Source organism: Nelumbo nucifera, chromosome 1 (genome assembly GCF_055504915.1).
Source record: "Nelumbo nucifera cultivar China Antique chromosome 1, China Antique-T2T, whole genome shotgun sequence".
NCBI classification, from domain to species: domain Eukaryota; kingdom Viridiplantae; phylum Streptophyta; class Magnoliopsida; order Proteales; family Nelumbonaceae; genus Nelumbo; species Nelumbo nucifera.
This window is the reverse complement of record NC_142649.1, coordinates 81,699,588-81,707,340: the sequence shown is the minus strand read 5'-3', so window position 1 is coordinate 81,707,340 and position 7,753 is coordinate 81,699,588. Positions and strand designations below refer to the sequence as shown.

The 7,753-nt window shown below is 36.2% G+C and overlaps 1 non-coding gene across 2 annotated transcripts; it reads left to right on the top strand.

The window, feature by feature from the left end:
- Positions 1-443: 443 nt before the first annotated feature.
- LOC104587146 (uncharacterized) lies at positions 444-1,526 on the top strand. Of its 2 annotated transcripts, none has more exons than XR_016076345.1 (3): positions 444-458; positions 559-789; positions 1,230-1,526. It is a non-coding gene; the product is annotated as an uncharacterized LOC104587146 (transcript). The 2 variants fall into 2 exon arrangements; XR_016076344.1 differs by having other exon boundaries at positions 452-466.
- The last annotated feature ends 6,227 nt before the right edge of the window (positions 1,527-7,753 follow it).

Here is a 7,753-nt window from a genome sequence, read left to right as displayed (position 1 = left end):
AAAAATCAATGCAGTTGACCACCAGTTTTCAGGTTAGCGGTTCAGCTGTCTGATCTGAATGAATGATTTCTTACAACTTTAAAAATAAATCAAAATAAAAACAGCAAAAACCATTGTCTGGGTCAAATAGGTCGATAATTTGATTGCCTGCGTCAGTAGATTGCCATCCAAATCAATAGTTTTTTGGCAAAGGAATGGGTCAAGTGTGAAATGAAATCGATTGCTTAGACAGTTTTCAGGCCAAACGATCTGATCAATTAGGTCAATGAGGGTTCGAAAACCATGCAATATATAGATGGATGTCGTGCTCTCCGGATATTTGTACCATTTTTGCTTCCAGAGATTCAATCCCCGCTTAGAGGCTCTTTGTTGATGTGAAAAGGGTAGTTTGGTCAATTGAAGAAAGCGTTGCCGAACTGTGAACCGAGAAGAAAGTCAGAAGAAAGAATTCTTGAGGGGTAATACGGTAATTATACAAATAGAGATTATTTGCCGCGTAATTATTCGAATCTACCCATTAAGCAAGAATCTCTGAATACTATATATATTCTACCACAGGTCACCGAACTCCACGCAACTCAACTCGTCAAATTACGGAGAGGAAGCCGTTTCCAACTTTCTCTCCCAGGCAGAGAAAAGCTGAATCTCTCGGATTCCTCGACGACAATGAAGAAATCAGGAGTTTTGATGGCTTCCATGGCTGCAGCTTCTGCTACCGCAATCTCTGCTTCGTCCACTCCTTCCTCCTCTGATTTCTATGCCAATTCGAAGATCCAACCTTCTCGGGAGGTAAATTAAGTATCCTTTGAAAATCTTCTCCTCTGCTGATCATATTATGCAGCTCTTTGTTGAATTTACCAGAAAGTCCTTTTGTTTTTGCTTGTGGTTCTATTTTCATTTAATTGCTTGTGCGAATTCATTATTTTTTTTTTTACCCGAAGTACAGATTTTCTTCCGAGTCTCTGAGCTTATGTTTCTTCAGATTTTCCTGTTATTTTTCCCCTGTAAAAGACACAGTAATCCACTATCTTTCTGTTTCTTTCTCCCAAGCTTTGTTTTTCATTTTCTTTTTCTGAATGAATTTGTTTCCGAAGAATCCCTATCTATATTTAATTTGGGAAGGTTTACTTATCGTTCTTGCATTAATTTCAAGTTAATGCAGATCATCTTCTCTTAAGCAGTTAAGCTTACATAATCTCTTATACTTCGGTTTCTTTTTTTCTTATCAGGACTCTGTATCAAGCAACGGTCGAGACAATTCCTCTTCACGGAGACAGCCTCCGGCGGACAAATTTGCGCCGAGGTTTGACGGGTTGAGATTCATTGAAACACTGGTCACAGCTCACCGATGAACAACACCCACATAAGGACGATCATCTCATAATTTCAGTGTTTTTACAGGAAAATATGTGTGATCAATTCCTTTCTTTTGTTTTTCTCCCTTTTTAACAATTTTAGGAGGATAATTCTTACTTAGGAGATAGAGATGATGATGATGATGATGATGATGATGATGATGATGATGATGAAAAATAGGGTGAAGGTGGGATCGAATTGCATGAGAATAATTGCTGAATTGTAACATAAAAATTTATTCTGTAGTTCTACAGTTAATGGAATGATTTGAATCTTTGATCTCTCCAAATTCTCAGACATGGATACTGATGATCTCTCCAAATCCCCCCTTCTTGTTAAGTGGTTGTATCATAGTTGTTGGGTGGCTTTCATTTGCAGCACCGACATCCCCTGCACCTAACTATCAATGCCTAACCGTGATTCCGTGAAAGTGCTTGATCTGGCCCGACCCACCGACCTCCCCTGTTTCATTGTTCTGGTTAATCCTTAATTGGTTCAGATTGGGACTACATCCAACCCTACCTGAGTTAGAAAGTTAAAACCGGTTCAGTTGGTAAGAAAACGAGAACTCTGCCGAAGATTATTGCAGCCATACATGAAGAACATCTCATCCTCTACATAGTATTATGCAGGGGGAGATATTCCCAATTCACAAAGGGGTAGTGTATTGTGGGTAGGCGTGAGCAGGATATCTGAAATCAATTTGAGTCTGGATCTCTTACCCACAAGAACTCTGCCCAAATTTATCAGTCATACATGAAAAACATCTCATCGTCTGCTTAATATTGTGCAGGGGAGATGTTCCCAATTCACGGGAGTAGTGTATTGTGGGTTGGCATAAGCAGAATTTCTGTGAACAGAATAGCCAAAGTCTAAATATTTAGGGGATGACGAAATAAATTCATCAAGTCTAGCCACCCCCAAATAATTGGGATAGGCCTTTGGTGTGGCCTAGTCTAGCTTGTCAGGAATGTTCTGTTACGGAAAATTGACCTCTTCCTGATCTTTTGAAGAGCTGAAGCTGATTTGGTGCCCATCTGTCTACCCAAAGCAATTGCCAATTTTGTAAACTCATGGAATTAGAGGGGAATTTCACCTAATGCAAGATCATCTCTTACCATAGTTATATCCAAGAATTACTACTGTAAAGATAATGGAAGCAGACAACACAATTTTGGGGTGTTTGATTCCATTGTTGTTTATTTAAAAAATGGTATAAGCTCAATGTTAAATAGGTGTTTCTCCTGCGCTATTTAATTGAATTGGTTATTAAATAAGCCTTAATTATATCTATGGTGATTAATTGTTAAAATGCATCAATAAACATTTTTCAAAAGTTTTTCTTTTTTAATAAAATACAAAATAATTATTAAATAAACGACAATAAAATCAAACAGCCCCTTATGAAATAGGTATTCTTTATTTTCGAGAAACCAGGGATGGAAAAGCTGACACGTGGTCCATTTTGGCTGCTATACTAATTCCCACGGACGAAAATCATGTACAAAGAAAAATATTGGACTATTTTAATCTAAAGAGGAAAGGTTGGACTCAAAGATTAGTCTTGAATAAATCATTTTAAATTGGAGATTAGACTCACTTTGGTAGAATGCATTTTAAAAACCCTATTATTCTATCTTATTAGAGAAACTTCAGAGCTTTTCTCACAAGTTCTAATTTCTAATATTTTAATACAAAGCATGCCTATACTTGTAGCTATCTCCATTCTCAGAACAAAAGATTGAAAAAAAGCTAACAATTTATATATTATTAGTAGAGGGAGCTCAGGTGATGGATGCTGATCAGTTAACTTGTATAACAAATTATCATTAAAATCAATGAAGCTTCTGAAACTTGGCTTTTGATCTATTGTTTAATAAGAAACCTAAGCAGCTGGGCCTATAAATGTGGTTTCTCCTAATCACTTTGACAAGTGGTTTATGGGTCAGTGGTTCAATTATTTAGTTCGAACGGATGGTTTATTATAATTTTAAAAATAAAAATATTAAAAATTATTGTTTGGATCGGACCAATAATTTGACTGTTCAGGTCATTGTTCAAATCAAATAGATCAATTGTTTGAATGATTTTTAAGCCAAATAATCCAACCATCCAAATCAACAACGGTTTAAGAAATCATAATAATTTGGCTTTGAGTTGAAGACGCCTTTGAAACTTCAGTTGCCACTAACCATTTGAAAACACTGCAATGGAGATGGGCCACGGGTGACCTTTGTTTTACATGTGACGAAAGGTAATTGTGGGGGCATGCCACCGAAAGGGCTATGGACTGCTTCAAACTTCGAAGGTGAATTCAAATATTTAAGTAGCAATTTTTGGTGGTGGGTCATCTTGAATTCTTTCATTACTCGAATCTTCCATTTTCAGTGACGTGGAGGGATGATAAAGCCAATCCCAAGTCCACAAAGAACCCCTCAGACATGCTATCAATGTTGCACCACTCAATATGACTTTTGCTTAGATTAGCATTGAAACAGTGGAAATCAATAAACCCTCGTTAATTAGGTCCGTCTTCTATGTATCTTTCTTGCCTATCAAGACTTCAATGAGTTGAGATATGGGCTTAGGGTTGAGCACTATGGCTTGTCCTGTTTGACTCACTGACATCTACCAGTTTGATTGGCTCGTCAGTCAGTACAATTAGATTATTACTATCAGGGTGTTTTGGTTTTCATATAGATACACCACTTCAGCAGTTCCCCTTTTTTGTTCTTTCACATGCATTGAAAATGGTAAAGTGGACTTTGGTTTTTGTGCACATCTACCATTTGGAGAAGTTATTTTTTAAAACTTCCATAAATAAGGAAAAACTTTAGTTGTTGGAGGCCAACAGCGCTGTTGACCTCAATTTATATCTCAATTTATTTTGATCAAATACCAAAACATGGGTATGAATAGGTGAACTGCTCAGAACATGCCCAGCCTAGAAATTGTCTCAACAGCCTATGTTGTTGAGCCCCAACAGCCAAGGTTAACCCCACAAATGATTAGACGTTTTTTCAGTATTACGCTGATATGATGTCTAGTTGTCATAAACGATTATAATTATTATTTATCTCCATTTTAAAAACAAATAAAATACAAAAATTGAATGAAAAAACGTAAACGAAACTAGACACATACTATGTGTAATCAGAATGAATTTTGTGTGAACTATTTAGAAGGCACCGAGTAATGGTTTAGTTGGTACGTTAGCTGGACCAGTGGAGATGCGAATCCCGCTAACGATTTTTATCGACTTTGAAGAGTTATTAGTGTGCTAATTGCTGATCTATTGTGCTCTGCCCAAAAAAAAAAAAAGAACGAATTATGACCGCTGTGGGGGTTTCAGGCATTTGTATTGCAGTGTTGTGCTGCATTTAATGTAAGCATTGGAAATGGAAAAAAAAAAATGATTTGAACATATAATACAATGTTACAATTGTTTATTGCTATTTAATACACATAAATATTAAGATACGCCATTAGGCATTACATAAGATATCCAAACAAAATATCTCTTTAAACAGGAAGCATCCAAATGATATTTAAGGCATCACATAAGATATCCAAAAAAATATCTCTTTAAACAGGAAGCATCCAAAAAGTGATTTTCATGTAAACCAAAATAAAGAAGAATACAAACCAAATGTACTTGAATCCAAAGAGAATTTTGATTTGATAAAGTAAAAAATGCCTATGTATATACTTAATAATTGCATGCCAATAAAACAGCTCTACAGCACTACCATAGTTATTAGGGTCAAGAGGGCCGATGCACCAATCTACGCTAAGCCTTTAAAACTTTGGCCATAGATACACTGTTGAGTAGTTTGATTTTTTAACTGACTTTTGTACTCGTGAATAAGAGAAAGATGTGAAGAAAATGCGAGTTTGACATTAAAGGAAGTGACGACATGGCATGCATCATAAGCTTAATAGAATGGCCCATCATCGAGAAATTGCCCCAACTGGATTTTTTGGCCCTAGAGGATTGCTTTTTGAATTTGTGTATTATTAGAATCATTGAAGCTTATATCTAAGTCGTAACTTTAAAAAAATAATAATAGGTTTGATTTAATAAGAAGTAATACATATATAAATAAATTTAGCCGTATTTCTAATGGTTCATGATAACTAAAATGCCCGTTTAGTACATATTTAGACGTGTTTCAGATGGTCCATAAGTTGTCTTTTTTTTTTTATCATGAATGGAAGGATAAATCATTTTGGGGTTCTTATTTTTTAACAAGAATATGAAATAAAATATATGGATTGGGGATTAAAATAATGACCATATATTATTATGTATAAGGGGCTGTCTGGAACAGCCCTAGATATAGAAGTATTGGGTTTTATTCAAATCTTACTTTGGATGGGTAGCCCTAGTGAATTTTGCTTCTGCAACCCAAATGCAGTCCTAGTGAATATACTGAGGAACGTGGAAGGCAACAGGAATAAGAATTGTCCTTTGTTTAAGATGAGCAATAAATGATGCCGGCTCATCTGAAATAGGTCAAACCCCTAAAAATCCCACTGATATGTGATGAAATTTTGAATCTTATACTGACTTGACTTTCAGTGTGATTGTCTGTTGTTCTTAATCAACTAATAGACATAATTTGCCTAAATGGTGCTGGGTGTATACAACTTGGAAAGATGGTTTATCATACTCCAATATTGTTGGGATTGAATGGACATGTCAAATCAACTTTTCCATGAAAGGTCTCCAACCAAAATCAAATATCAGATCTAATTTAGCTGGAGTCCTAAAGCATTCTGCCTTTAACATGGTTGAAACCTATTTCAATCTCTTGCTCTAATTAAAATCAACATGAAGGCAACAGACAAGCTAATTGAGAACAAGAACATGGATTGAAATGGTAGAGAAGGCATGAAGAGAAAGCTCTTTTTTTTTTCCAATTTAATGGATGCTTCAATTACTATCTTACTTTTGAATTGTAAAGGTAAGGAATGTTGTGTGGGGTTTCTTTTGTTATAATGAGCAACAATTGTGATGTTTAGAAATGGTGTTGATATAATTGCAATATATGGCTAAAGAACTAAAGATAAATTCATGAAAGAAATGTTTACAATACTTTGCTTTTGAATACCCAAGATTGTTATATCTAACCCTAATATACAAACCATATTTATCTTATAGCAATGCTAGATATATTTTCAATATTTATCTAATTTCTTATAAAAGAAATGTTCATAATACAAAATGATTTTTTTTGAATACCCAAAATTTTATAATCTAACCCTGATATACCAACGATATATTCTCAACATTTATCAGTTTTCTTAATTTTTCTTTTGGAAAATTTCATATATTAGTACCTATATAAAAAGACAAAAATGCCCTTCACCTACCGTCTAATTTTTTTTATCTATCACTCACAAAAAGATTATCAAACCAGTCTTGCTACTGCTCTCTGAACAGCAGACGGATCTTCCATGGAACTGTTTGTCGGCAAGGCCGAATCGGCCTCTTCAGCATTCTCAAGACTCCTTACCTTACGGGAATCAGAACCATCCTTGGTAGAACAGCCGACATCATTTTCTTCCCCTTAAACAATCATGGCGTCACGAGTTCTTTCCTCAGTGAAAGAAGGCATCACGAGTTCCCACCGTGAATCCGTCTCCCCTTCCTCTTCGTTCCCACCGCCAACCTCTCTCCCATAGAGCTAGAGGGATTCTCTGCTACCGTTCGCCATCTCCTGGACGGGAATAGAGAGCTTCCATCAGCGGCATTTTCTCCATATCAGCTCCTGTCTTCAATGATCGAACACTGCTCCATGGTCTGATACCCCCTTTTCTTACTATTTTCAAGAAGAGCTCACGCCTATAAAGCCCCGATCCTTTGCACGTCTCTTTGTCTACATTTCTGATTACCATTGCCGTTCAAAGAGCGAACAGTCCAAGGTAGAAATCGTCTGAAATTCCCATATTCCTTCAACTCTTCAACTGAATCCAGGCCAAAATTCAGTCAGGTGAGTTTATGGAGTAGAGCAACTATGGGAACTGGTGGTCAGGGTACTGCTGAACCAGTTTCCGAGAAATCGTCGAAGCTAACTCAGTCCCTTCCTATTGGGAGTTTATTTTGTATTTCTTTATTCTTCTCAAAGAAATTGTCTAGTTAACGATTCTGAAACCAGTGATTGTTTGCACATTTTAGATGTATAGCATGCATGTTATGCTGACTCCACACTCTCATCTCACTTACGCAGGTTTTGGTGCCGTAGGTTGTAAGTGAGTGGGTATTCTGTTTTAGAGTGCCGTGGATTGTCGTGTTAGACAATGAACTTTCTACCTTGATGGCAATAAACAGTGCCTTTAAGGGTAGTTTTGACTTTTTTCAAAAATTTTAAAGTTTTGACGGTTGATGGAAGAT